This window comes from Symsagittifera roscoffensis, chromosome 3 (assembly GCF_963678635.1).
Source record: "Symsagittifera roscoffensis chromosome 3, txSymRosc1.1, whole genome shotgun sequence".
NCBI classification, from domain to species: domain Eukaryota; kingdom Metazoa; phylum Xenacoelomorpha; order Acoela; family Convolutidae; genus Symsagittifera; species Symsagittifera roscoffensis.
Genome location: NC_087064.1, coordinates 20,668,944 through 20,683,688, shown reverse-complemented (window position 1 = coordinate 20,683,688; position 14,745 = coordinate 20,668,944). Strand labels below are relative to the sequence as shown.

The 14,745-nt window shown below is 39.6% G+C and overlaps 2 protein-coding genes across 4 annotated transcripts in view; both read right to left on the bottom strand.

Annotated features, from left to right (window-relative positions):
- Positions 1 to 9,255, bottom strand: part of LOC134841946 (rho-related GTP-binding protein RhoC) — a 164,162-nt gene extending 154,907 nt beyond the window's left edge. Inside the window, exon 1 of the mRNA XM_063858047.1 lies at positions 9,238 to 9,255. The gene's annotated coding sequence lies outside the window, so the exon portion shown is untranslated. The remainder of the gene's footprint in view (positions 1 to 9,237) is intronic.
- Positions 1 to 14,745, bottom strand: part of LOC134841944 (lisH domain-containing protein ARMC9-like) — a 461,419-nt gene that overhangs the window by 351,722 nt on the left and 94,952 nt on the right. The window lies entirely within an intron of this gene.

The window sequence follows — 14,745 nt, the reverse complement described above, 5'->3', positions numbered from 1 at the left end:
ACCGCCCTTTTGCTTGTGCATTGACGTCATCAGTCTGTCGAAGGTTGATGACGCTCCCATCGTTATCCCATCTGACATGGGCCTGGTCGGCGAGGCTGATAACGCCTTCCCGTTCTTATCGTTCCTTGGGCACGGTGTGAAATTCACATCCGGATGGGATGTCTCCGGGTAGTCATAACTGGAAGTTAAACCTACAGTTGGTAGTGACGCCATGCGCTCGTCGTACAATGACTTCCAACTCTTCTTGGCCTTCGAACCCGGTTGTTCTTCACTGGGGCTTATACTCGACATCATTGCATTGTTGCTCTGCTTGGCCAGGGATGAGTGGGTACTGGCCAAATGTGAGTATTCTCCCCTCCACCTGTGACTCTTGGTCTCCGATTTGGACATTCCCTTGAATAAGACTTCCTCTCGCGGCTCGACCTCGGAACGCTCCGAGGTCTCCTCCGTCCTCTCGACTTCCTCCCGCTCGAGGTCCTCGCTCGGCTCAAAGCCGGGTCGAATGAGCGTCTGTTCTTCCTCGTCAAAGGGGTCCACAAGCGTTTCGCTCGCGGTTCCGGTTTCGGCGCTCCGCTTTTGATCGCCATCGAGGTTTTTCTCGCTCCTCAATCTCATTTCGCTAACTGAAAGATCAGGTTGACCTTTAGTCGATTCTTTTTCGTCAAACACGTCGAAGGCGCTGCTAAACGAGGACTGGCTACGCCTAGTTTTAAATTTTCGCGTGCCGCCCTTACTCAGCCTGGGGATCTTAGTAGTCGATCCTAACGAGTCCCTGCGCTGCATGTTTTGTTACAAAAACAATTTTCGTATGATTTAATGGCGACGCACACGTACCGCAAACAAATTCAAGTTAAATTACTTAACGCTGCCTCCTCGATCTCGTCAGTATCAAAATGTCTCTTAGATCTCTCACAACTAAACTAGTGACTCAGCTAAAGTTACACACAGGGTCTACCCAGTATTGATATAATGCTAACTCAACCCTGTTGTATAGTATAACAGTATCACTAAGTTTCCACAAGATATAATCGACACACAAAACACAATAGATAATCAGATAAGAATATCCTACAGGTGACAGCGACCTTTTGTCAGTATCAATTTATCGCCACACAATTTATTAAGTCACTGCTTTGTTAAAATTAAACAATCTTTGATAAAAAGCAGTGATGACTCAGAAACAGATCAATAAAACTTAGTCTTAAAGAAAAAGACTTCCCTCAATCGGAACGATCCGAAAGAACAAAGCCCAGGACACAGTCTTCTCAAGTGGGTGTGTATTTGCCTAATACACCCACCGAGGTCTTCTTTTAGGTGCCCTGCGATTGCCCGAGCTGTCCTATTAAGTAGCTCAAGGCAACCTCTGATCGAAAATTTCTAAAGTCTATGAAAAAGCTCCCCCACACCCGGAACGCTCCAAGTGCACGAGAGCAGGGAACAACTTTTCTTCTCAAGTGAGTGTGTATTTGCCTAATACACTCACCAAGGTCTTCTTTTATTTGTTCCCGGATTGCCCGAACTTTCCTATTAAGTAGCTCAAGGCAACCACACAACCAAAATCACAATCAGAGAAAAAAAAAAATTTCTTTGTTCGGGTACTTCTGATACACCCAATGTAGAATCCAAAGTTGATCACGAATTCCCGGGTCAGAATGGGTTCTTATGACCCTGATAAGCACGCCTAATACCCTAATATGATCCTAATTAAATGGATATTTTCCGTTTCCCAAATCGCCACAGAAGGTTTACTCAAGTCTCTAACAAGGAAGATCGTTAGAAGGTTTAAGACACTCCGCAGGGTTACCTCGGAGGGTACCTTGATCACCCAAGTCACTTCGGAGGGTACCTTAATCACCCAAGTTACTTCGGAGGGTCCCCCTAAATTTACTAAGGAGGGTCAATAAGATGCTTAATATGCTCCGGAGGGTTACTTCGGAGGGTACCTCCAAAATTTTCAAATTTTTTGATCTCGCTTAGAAGGTTCTCCCACTAGCTTCAAAAAGCGTCAAAACAAGCTAGGAGCTCTAAGGGGAGCTGTTTTAACTTCTTTGGGTGATCTCGTGGAAATCTTCCACTAAGGAGGGTTGCTAAGGGGTTTAGCTGACTCCGGAGGGTCACTTCGGAGGGTTCCCCCAAAATAAAAAAAAAGGGTTATATCACCGCAACAAAGTCTCCAAAAGCGGTCTACCTGACTTAAAACTAGGTTGGCTGACTCGGTCAACCTTCCCAGTTGAACAAAAAGATGTTTTGATAAAATTTTCTGCTGCTCGGAGGGTTACCTGTAATTTGGACCCTCCGAACCAACAAATTCTAAAAATTTTTCTTTTCCGAGATTGTCAATCCCAAAAACTGAAAAACGGTTGTGATTCGGAAAAGTGGTCAAAAACGTCGACTTATGGTACCAAAATTATCCCAATCGGATAACTAGTCTTTGAGAAATCGCCAAAAACGCGTTCGTCAAAATGGCCTTTTTCACCACCTGTATAGGATCTGAAAGACTTTTTTCGCAATTCCGGTCGAAAGTGCCTAAAAATACTTGAAATGAGCGTAGTAGCCCTGTACGGCACTGGAATAAGGCAAAAAACCGGACCAAAAATGGTTTAGAAACAAAAATTTGGCCAAAAACTATCAAATTTGGACCCTCCGATTCCTTCCTTTTCCAAACCTTAAGTCGTTAGCTCTATCCACGGAGCTACTCGGAGGGTTACCCAAAAATTTCTCTAGTAACCGAGCACGTTATGCTAGCACGCTCCTAATGCAAAAATTTTATTGCTCTAACTCTAAAAACTCAAAAACTCGATCCCCAAAACAGATTGACAAAATTCAAAAAATTATCGAAATTTTGACCGAAAAATTTTGTTTTTTTCCAACTTCTACTGAGTCTTTTCTCACGCGGTTTCTTTAGTTAGGGGGATCGAACTACGTAGCTACTCCCTATATGAAAGCTTTTTGTTGTTCGGAAAAGCTCGGATATCCAAAAATTTGGGGGTCTACAGTTTGGTCGAAAATCGATGATTTTCGACAAAATTGGGTGTTTTTTGGATCTAATTGAGGAGATAAGTAATATGTAATAAGGGTAATAACCTATTAGTAGTCGTTAATGAATAGTACTATACCCTCCTTTGTACCAAAATACCCGAATTAAGACCCTTAACTCGGAAATTTGTAATCGATGGAGGGTACAATCGGACCGCGCCAATCGTGCCCCCCACCACTTAAGTTTTAATGAAATAGTACCCGAACGATACTAAAATTGCTTCAACGATACCCAACAGTCGTTGCGGATGTTGTCCCTGATGTCCCTGTTGAGTGTGGAACACGTTGATCAGCTTGCCACTCTACCCTCCGGTCACCGGCAAAATCACCATTAACGTGCTTAAACACTCAAATTACACTCGAGGGAGGGTATCCAACCCTTCACCAAAACACACAATCTTTCTATCAGAAACGATATAAATCAATCTGAAACAACAACAAATAGGAAGGTCAGATCACATCTCGTCCGGAAATAACATAAAAACTGTCACTTTATGTTTTTTACTGTTTTTGGTCTTTTTTGGATTTTTTACTGTTTTTTGTACTTTTTTGTTTTCAAATAAATTTATTTTTGGCTTTTTCTTGGTTATGCACTATTTTTGTTTGGGTTTACGCTTTCTCTTTAATTGTTTTTGGTCCTGGGACCTCAGGACAAGCGGGCTCTAGATTTCCCACCTAACCCTCCGGCCCCCGGAATTTTCGGTGTTAACTAAGTTAAAAAGCTAAATTGTACTAGACGGAGGGTACGCACCTTCCCCCTAGTACAACAACGGTCATTAAGGCCTCTAACTCGGGCATACGCCCGGAGCGGAGGGTACGTCGCTGAAACGCTTGCTGATCATGATGGTTTCATGCCTTTAACAGGCCCACCCAGGAGCGCCATAAAAACGTCTATGTAACATTCGCCCAAATACTACACAGCGACGGAGCGTAGAAAAAGTACCTATTAACGACTGGCAGGCGTCAGTTACCTTAGTTCTACTCGTTTTTCACCGTCTCGACCTTGCCAGTTGATTTTCTGGTCTGTTTAGGGCAAAGTAAAAAGTTACCATTTTTAGGCCATCAGTCAAACGACTTTTGATCAGCTTTCGTTTACATGCGAACACAACCACATAGCTGAGTCTCGGATCCTCAGACTACGTGGTTGTCATTAAAAACACGGCTCGAACAACCTATTTTAATATGTTTTTGTGTGACAGTTCTATATTAAATCCATTGGAGATGGATTGACCCTTTCCTTTTTCTAGCTACTCATACTCTGAAATATTAAACAATAACGGTGTTAATTAAGATCTATGACATTACAGCAGCTATAAAGTTGGTCTACACAGTCCCTTCACATAGAACAGTCTCTGGGGGACCAAGCCTCCGCTCCCGTAATATTCTGGAGATAACACTCTTATCTCTTATTTTTCGTGCCCCGGGAGGGTCCCGTGGTATATTTCTTCCCCCACTGAAGCCTCCTTCTCCACAAATTTCCGTCGCTAAGGTTCTTATCGTGTGTTATTGCCACGATAAGAGGCTTCGTAATTTTCCTGTCTCTGGTACGACTGTTCTTCACAATATCTGGCGTCGTTGTGTTTTCCCGTCTTTTTTAGTCAAAATGGCCGTCTTTTTCTATTTCTCAGAAATGTTCACTCTTCAATCGAAATTTTAAAATTAAAAATTCTAGAACATTCTGACCCTCCTTCGCAACACTTTTTCGTTCATAAGGCCTTTAGTCGTTCTTTTTTACGTCGCCGGAAGGTTGTGCTGTGTCATCTGGCAGAATGGCACAATCAGATAGTTTTCAATAGACAGTTCTTGTATTAACAGTTTGAAATTACTTCCACCCTGGCTTAAATTGGCTTTCTTTCATTGCTACATTGTTGTTCCGACTTTCGATACGAAAGTAACAAAATATTTGTGCTCGGAGTGGGTTTTTTTTTCGACAAATTTCGACTTTTAACCTAGCCATTTTTGACGTGATTTTTTTTATACTTAACTCGAAATGATAATTCGTCTGTGATCTTTTTTTGTAAGGTTATGGGGGTTTAAAAAATGCCATTTCGGCCAATTTGTGACAATTGACGCGCGGTACATTTCGCGCTATTAACGCGTAAGCAGAGACCTAATCCGTCTTAGAAATCATTCCAAATTGGTTGAAAGAAGCTTATTTGCCATAATTAATTTGTTACAAGGAGCAAAATTTATTTTTTTGTTCTTGATATGGCGTATTGGGTGATGATTTTCAAAGCAAACTTCAAAATTTAGAAAAAAAACTTTCTTTTTATTTTATTGCATTTATTTGTTTTGTTTCCACTGCTCCATAAACCTTAAAGGCAGTCGGAACAATCAGAGCTTCGGCCTTATACGAGCAGTCTTGTTTTGTATTATATGCTTTATAATAAATGCTTTGATGAAGTTAATCATATGATTGTACTTAATTTTCCCACTACTCGTCTACGACAAAAACCACTCTCAATGAAAGTCAAGGATACAAGTCAGATAAAACATTCTTGTTTTTCCTTGGATACTAAAAATTTTAGCAAGTTTGTTGTTTGAGTTTCAATTTTTTGATAGTAAAAAAGCGCTTCAGGCTAAGTTGCTAGAGATATGAAATGAAGACTCTTTGGAGATAAAAAAAAGAGCTGATTAGATTCTTAAATGAAATCAAATTTGCCTTTTTAAATGACTGTTACTTGAATTTTAATACCTATATGCTATCCAAAAAGAGCAGCTGGAATAATTGTCATACATTTTGTGAAAACGTGGTCTGACCATTCTGTGCCACTAGCTCATTAACCAGCTTCTTTTTTTTGCAATGAAAAAATATAGCAATAGAAAGTTTGCCAAAGAGGCAAAACGGAGCCTCGCATCAATTGCCACAAGCAATAGTTATTATGGCTGCCAGCTACTGAAAAAACAATAAATCAAAAATTGAAAAAATAAATTTAAGAAAATTATTTTTTTTTGTAAAAAAAAAAAACACAAAATGGCAAAAAAGGACAAAATAATTCCTGTAAAAAAATTACCTGCATAATGAAAAACTTTACAGGGGGCTTTCAAAGCATAATTTGTCAAACATTTTGACATAGTTTGTTTGTTACAAGGAGCGAAATCTATCACTTTGAATTTTATATGCCGTGTGGGGTGATGATTTTCATAAAAAATCTATCTCAAGTTTTTTTTTTAATTTTATTTTATTAAATTTAGTTTTTTCAAGTTATTTTTTGCTCTATAGACTTAAAAGGCAGTCGGAATATTCAGGGTTTCCCCTGATACAAGCAGTCTGGTTGAAATTTCAAAATGTATCATGTTTTTTTTTCGGAACAAATAATAGATAGAAGATAAATTCTAGATGAGACAGTTTTCAATAAACAGTTCTTGTATTAACAGTTTGAAATTACTTCCACCCTGGCTTAAATTGTGTAAAAGTATTATTGTTTGTTCATTTAACCTCTGATCTTTACTGATCGTTGACCTTTAAGTTGTTAATTTATACACCTGCCAAAAGCGCAACGGCTTTTGGTAGACTCGGAATTGGTAACAAACAAACCGAAACCAATTCAATCTTTTAAACCTCTCTTACTTTAGTTGGCATCACCGTCTTTTATTTAGTCTTAAATAAAAGCCTACTGTTTTTAGTAGGAATCTTAATCATCCGTAATCTTAATCTATTCTTAGCTTAAGTACACTCCTATACAACTACGAGTGGTATCCTAATTTTTTAACATGGCGCAGTCTAACGAATCGAATCTACGTGGATTAGAGTTTTTTTGGAACAACTCATCAAACGAAAATCAACATGACTGGGAACGGTGGGTGGAAAAGTTTCAATTGACAATTATTGCGAAAGACTCCGTAGACATCGAAGATGTAATTAACCCACCGATAAGAAACGAACTAACTTACCCTACGGCAGAACCACCGGACCCATCCGAGGATCAGGCCCGTCGGGCCGAAAAAGAGGAACATCACAGAGTAGCAGTACAAAATTATAACGAAGAATTAAGAAGGAGAAGGGCGGAAGATAACGCCAAAATTAACGGACTTCAAATCGGAGACATTGACAAGAAGCTAAAATCACAGTTATACCTAGCACTCGGAAAAGAAGGACAGAAATGCTTCTCTCATAAAAATCCTGGCAAAAGAATTCTGGATATCAATTTCGCAGAATTTTGGGAACTATTAAAAACTACTTTCACGATCACTACAAACCTAACATACGAAAGGTTTAAATTTTTTGGCCGAAGACAGAAAGAACATGAGTCCTTAGAAAAATTCCATGAAATTCTTTCAGAACTAGCAAAAAATTGTAAACTGGGGGAACTCGAGTCAGAACTAGTAAGAGACTTTTTCATCACAAACATGAGAAATGTCGAGATCCAAAAGAAACTATGTATAGAATATTTGACCCCAGAAAACGTACTATCTTACGTATTAGTTCATGAAAAAGGTACTAAAATCCATCAACAGTATCTAAAATTCCCAACTTACAACCCAGGACCAAGACCACAATACGTGAAGAACGAACCAACCCTAAATATCGTCGAAAATAACAAATGCCGCAATTGCGGTCAGCAATTCAAAAAAGGACACCTATCCACATGCCCGGCTAGAGATAGAAACTGCAATACGTGCGGACGGAAAGGACATTTTACCAAACACTGTAGGAGTTCAGCAAAAACACAAACTAACATCGTCGATCAGAATCGTGTACCCCAAGAAAACGAAAATATCCGGACCAACCCGCAGGAAAATCCCGAATTTGAGGTTAACTTAGACGACTTCCTAGTTCTAGCCGTTGACACAGATAATCAAATAAATGCCGTAGAAGACGAAATAGAGCGTGGAGTGAGAACAGTATTTAATCACGAAGGATTAGAATTGAAAAAGACACTAAAAGTATCTCTGGGAAATTTCAACCCTTACTACACCGAGATTCAAATTGACTCCGCAAGTCCAGTTTCCTTCATGAAAAAAGACCTACTACACGAATTGAAGATACGAGATAGATTTTTAAAGCTAGAACCTGTGGACGAAATAACAAAGAAAGCATACCAGGGCTTCGGGAGTACGATCAATATCATTGGAAGAGTTCGAGTGAAAATCCGATCGAAAGGATGGGAGGCTAATGACCAAAAACTTTTTATCACTGAAGGGGCTGAAAGAAATCTACTAGGAAACGACATCTTACCGAATTTGGGCATTGTAGTATTTCAGAAACAACCTCCACCCAACGGGTTAAAGTCACGGGAAGATCAGAAAGTATCACCCATTGGGATAAACGTCAATCAAATAAAATTCGCATCGGACAACCAACAGGATCAAAACCAAGAGACACCATCTCAAAGTGAGTTTAAATTATACATATCAAAGCACTTTTCAGACCTCATAAAAAGAACTGGTAGATCAAAAAACTACGTAGTTAATACTTATTTTAACGAACCGATAAAACCGATACAGGTAAAAGGGAAACGTATCCCGATCCATCTTCTCCCCAAAGTCAAACTATGTATCGACCAATTATTAAGAGACGGACACATCGAAAAACTATCTAGATGCTCTGAAGATTGTTTTATTTCCCCCATCGTGATTACAGCAAAAAGGGACGGATCAATCAAACTAGCATTGAACTCAAAACTACTAAACAAACAGATATTTCGCAATAGATATCAAATGCCGAATCTATTTGAACTAATTGACAACATAGCAGTTACTATTAGCGGCCACGATCAAAGAAACATCTGGTTTTCATCGATAGATTTAAAATACGCCTACAGCCAAATACCGCTTTCTAAAAAGGCAAGCAATCAGTGTAATTTTAACATTGTGGGGGGAGAAGTAACGGGTTCATACCGTTTCAAAACCGGATTCTACGGGCTAGGCGATATGCCTAATGAATTTCAACGAATAATGGACCGTTTGACGGAAAAAATACCAAATACCCATTGTTATCTTGACGACATCCTAATCGCCACCGTGGGTAGCGAGGAAGAACATAAAAAGCTAGTCATTAATGTGTTAAAAACGCTAGATGACGAGGGACTAGCCATAAAATGGGAAAAATGCACATTTTTAACCCACAACATAGAATGGTTGGGATTCAGAATCGACGCAAAAGGGACGACACCATTAATACATAAATCTGACGCAATTAGAAATCTAAAAGAACCAAACTGCATCAAAGATATCAGATCATTAATGGGATCGATTAACCAATTTAATAAGTTTATACCAAACCTAGCGTCCCTATCAACACCGTTCAGAGAACTTATGCAAAAAAATAAACCATTTAAGTGGTCCTCAGTACATACGGAAGCGTTTGAAAAAATCAAGAACGAAATTGGTAATACGGTGACGAACCACCATTTCGATGTAAAACTGAACACTCGGGTGAAATGCGATGCCTCACATTTAGGACTGGGCGCGTCCATCGAACAAGACCATCGGGGGAATTGGAAGAAAGTAGCGTTTGCTAGCAGATTTTTGAATATTGCCGAATTAAAATACAGCACTAATGAACTCAAACTACTGGGATTAGTGTGGGCACTAGATCATTTCAAAAATTACCTACTGGGTAAACAATTCTCAATTTTAACAGACCACAAAGCCCTAATAGGAGCACGTTGGGCGGATAAACTTTTACCGTTCGACTTTACTGTAGAACATTTACCCGGTAAAGATATGGGATTTGTTGATTATATATCCCGACACCCATCGGGTGAACCCGTACCAGTTTCTCTGGATGACGAAAAGTTTGTTATCGCTTCAGTAAATCAGATTAGTACGCTCCTAGGTTTTGATCATCTAATGCCAAAAAATTCGTGGGCGCAAATAAGAAATAAATTCTCTCAACATTTCTTAGCACATGACGTCACTTCCTGTAATACGATTGGCCAGTCAACAGATCATATGACCAGTCAAGAAATAGAACGTGAGAATCGAATTGCTAATGCCGCCGAAACTTTCCAAGCGATAGCTAACTATTCAAATATTTCAGTGTGTCAAAATTCTCACTCGCGAACAGAACAGTGTGACTCATCTTGCAAATTAAACGATTTTTTTACGAATTTTAACATCTTGAAAGAAATGGCAGAACAAATTGAATACATCTGGTGGCCGAAAATTGAGGGTTGAATTTCGTGGAACAGACATCAGGACTAAATTTGACTTTCTTTTCGGGAGTCTTTTGATCATCTGTTTTCGAGGGCTTCGGGTCACTTGGGTACGCATAGTTTTCTTCCCGCAAGTGAACTATAGTAGGACGCGATGATGAAGGTGGTGTTAATGTTGTCAGGTCTACTAGGTCGACATGATGGCTTTCCATTTCTACGGTAGTTGCTTCTAACGTTGAACATGCTGGGACTAAACTAGGTGAACCAAATTCTGGAGCATCACGATCTTCATCAGTTAAATCAACTACACTGGTGAACACTCTCTCACCTAGCATCTTGGGAGGCTGCCTAGTTCGCATAGGTCTGGTGTTCTCGGCCACCAGATGTACTCAATACATCTGGTGGCCAAAAATTTACCGTGAAATCCAAGTCCACGGCGAGAACTGTATTGAGTGCGTGAAAGCAGGTAAAAACTTGAAACCTCTTATAAAACACAATACCCTAGGGGAACTCCCAATGGTCGAAGAGCCAAACCAAGAAATGGAATTAGACTTCGCCGGTCCGTTACCTTTAGTATGGGGAACAAAAAAATACATATTGGTGTGTGTTGACAGATTTTCAAAATTCCCATCAGCTCAAATAACATCCAGCACATCGGCCAAATCTATAATAAACTTCCTTAGTAAATACATTGCTTTACACGGGATACCTAGAACCATTAGAACAGATCAAGGATCTGGTTTTATCTCCAAGGAAGTTAGAGAATTCTGCCACGATCACAACATAAAGGTGATATTTAGCCCAGTGGGTGATCATAGAGCTACCGGACTAGTGGAACGTCTAATCAGGACCATTAAGGAAAGACTCTTGGTTATGGCACAAGAACGTCCAAAACCTTCACTAGAATCTGCACTCCTGAAAATAATAAAATGCCTAAGAACAGTAACCCAGCAGTCGCTTAACTGCTCTCCTTTCGAAGCACATTTTGGTAGATCCCCTAACACCATCTGGCATAATTTGGTCAAATCACCCTCTTCGAATAACCTTGATTGGAATAAAACTTTGTTATGTCTAGATAAGGGCAAAAAACTAATGAGCCGAGAGCGAAGACACGACTGGGACGCCCCCGACGATATAGAAGATGGAGATGTTGATGAAAACTCATCATCCTCGGAGGATATCTCAAATGCTGTGAGATATGTACCAACCAGTGCTGGATCCCCAGTAAAAGTGCTCTCTCGGTCAGAAAAAAGAGATGCCTTGGGCATAAAGGACTCAATTCTGAACAACCCGTCAGGAAAGACCATTGTTTATCGAAAAATCAAAGATAGAACAAAAAATGAACCATACTATAGAGTACTCAAGGACGAAATCGTAAGGGAATCAGATCACACTGTGACTTTAAAAAATGGTAAAATAATACTTAAATCTGATTTAGCCATTAAAAGACAGTGCACTCAGAAGAAACCAAGTCCAAGAAAACGAGACCAACTGGTTAGATTTTATGCGACTAAAGGATTGAGGAAAACTGCAAAACCACCAAGAAATGTCGGATTTAAAAGCTCAAGAACAACCCAAAAGAAAAGAAATCTTCAGTGGAAATTCGAAGAGCTTGATATTGCGAGACGAAACGCGGCCATGAACAGCTCGAGGGAAACTCTTCTTAGAGAGGAAGAAGACCAGAGAAAGAGACTGAGAACCCCGATAGGCCTCGAAAGTGACCAAGAATCAAGCCCGTCGGGCAAAGCCGACCTTCATAAAAGTCGTTTAAATGAACTCGGAGTGATGATCGAACCACATGAAGAGATTTCAGACGACAACGATAGCGACTTAATTTCACTAAAAGACCTCAAGGATAAAACATTACTCGAAGCTACAAAATCAGACGAACACCTAATCTCCGAACGAACAGATCCTAAGCTAGAAATATCAGACCACGTTGATCAGAAGGTCGATTTAGATCCGATTCCTTTGATCGACTTAGATTCTGGCGATAATGAAAGAGACTCACAAGCGATCCCACAGTTGATTCACTTGGACACTATAGAGGAGGCCAATAAAGCGTGTAAAAAAATGCCATTTCTCCCAGAGAATCCCGGAGGAGAGTTTTCCAAGTCTGCTGAAGAATCAATCGCCATGGCGGGGACGGAATCCAAACAAATACACTCTGACCGTACCACGAAAACACAGAAATTGTCCGGTACCGCTAAAAGAAAGGCGTCATCACCAATGAAATCACCACCCTCAAAAAAAATTGTCAGAAATTTATACACGTCAGAACACCAGACCTATGCGAACTAGGCAGCCTCCCAAGATGCTAGGTGAGAGAGTGTTCACCAGTGTAGTTGATTTAACTGATGAAGATCGTGATGCTCCAGAATTTGGTTCACCTAGTTTAGTCCCAGCATGTTCAACATTAGAAGCAACTACCGTAGAAATGGAAAGCCATCATGTCGACCTAGTAGACCTGACAACATTAACACCACCTTCATCATCGCGTCCTACTATAGTTCACTTGCGGGAAGAAAACTATGCGTACCCAAGTGACCCGAAGCCCTCGAAAACAGATGATCAAAAGACTCCCGAAAAGAAAGTCAAATTTAGTCCTGATGTCTGTTCCACGAAATTCAACCCATCGGGCCTATCTTATGAAACCTCAACTTCTACATTTGTCCCCATTGTACCTGACCCAGACTGGCTGAACACCTCTTCTATCATTTCGGCGATAGAACTCCTTGGACGGCCAATGACGCTGGAGGAGTTAAGGAGATGGACAATAAACAAGGCAGCAAATCGGGAAACTAATTAGATGTAGGAGCTCCAATCCAGATGTTATCATAAACGTTCATGAACTCTCAAAAACTTCTTTACAAAACTTTTAGTATCTTTAGTATTTTGTGTATTGCCGAATGCTATTAACATTCCTTTGCTATAGAGTCATACAAACTTTCAGTGCTGTCATATTAAGCTAATAAGTTGATTGGTCACACTTGTAACCTTGCTTTAGCCATATAATTTCGCCAAAATGTCGGTAAAATTCTTTTCACCCATTGGGCGCTACCACCGGATAACCATTAGATTTATCCATCCTAGTATTACCCACTTATTTTGACTATTCTAAGGATAACTCGCTGCCTACCTTACTGCTCAATTTACCCTGGTGCTATTCCAGTTTCTTGCTCGCCCATAGTAACCAGTCTACATTTATTTCACCCGACGAGAACATACTATTCGATCTAAGGTGGTTTGTTTTTGAATTTTTGTTATTGCTGATGAACATGCTTTCCGGCCCACCGGGTCCGTTCATTGGTCTTTTCCGTACCGTACACCCGCTCTTTCGACCTGACAACCGTGTAAATTTACTTAGTATCAATACGCTTTCTTGGTCCTCGGTGCTTCACCAAGTCTGTGTTCCTACTGTTCTAGATCCACTATCGGGGGTCCTAGACAATGCGCCTACTTAGTCATTCATTCTAGCGCTTATTTACTTTTGTTTTGTTCTCCTCTTGTGAGGCGAAAGGGATAGATTATAGATAAATTTTCGCGGGGAATATAAAAGTATTATTGTTTGTTCATTTAACCTCTGATCTTTACTGATCGTTGACCTTTAAGTTGTTAATTTATACACCTGCCAAAAGCGCAACGGCTTTTGGTAGACTCGGAATTGGCCACTATCTTTTATGATACGTAACAAACAAACCGAAACCAATTCAATCTTGTAAACCTCTCTTACTTTAGTTAGCATCACCGTCTTTTATTTAGTCTTAAATAAAAGCCTACTGTTTTTAGTAGGAATCTTAATCATCCGTAATCTTAATCTATTCTTAGCTTAAGTACACTCCTATACAACTACGAGTGGTTCCTAACTTTTTAACAAATTGGCTTTCTTTCATTGTTACCTTGTTGTTCCGACTTTCGATACAAAAGTAACGGAATATTTGTGCTCGGAGTGGGTTTTTTTTTCTTCAGACAAATTTCGAATTTTTAACTAGACATTTTTGACGGAATTTCTTTATATCATTCGAAAGGTATTGATGTCCTGAGCTTAAATTTGAAATGATATTTCACCTATGATCATTTTTCATACAAATATGGGGGTTTAAACATTGCCATTTTGGCCAATTTGGGACAATGAACGCGCGACATATTTCGCGCTATTAACGCGTAAGCGGAGATTTCATCCGTCTTGGAAATCGTTCCAAATTGTTTGAAAGAAGCTTATTTGCCATAACTGATTTGTTACAAGAAGGAAAATCTATCTTTTTGTACTTTATATGGCGTGTGGGGGATGATTTTTATTTAAAAATTTCAAATTTTTAAAAAAAAATTCTTTTTGTTTTACTACATTTAATTTTTATTACTGCTCCATAAACCTTAAAAGGCTGTCGGAACATTCAGGAATTCGCCCTGATACGAGCAGTCTTGTTTAAATTTTTGGATAAATGTAATTCGTAAAGCTACAGTTTCATCAATATGTTGATTGAGCTTCTGTTTTTGTTGTAATTCGTTAGCTGGAAGTAATTTCACGCAATCAAATTCGAGCATTGTGAGCCAATATTCAAAAATGAAAAAAAAATCAGCTTGAGGCCTTAGAACTCAAAAATTACCA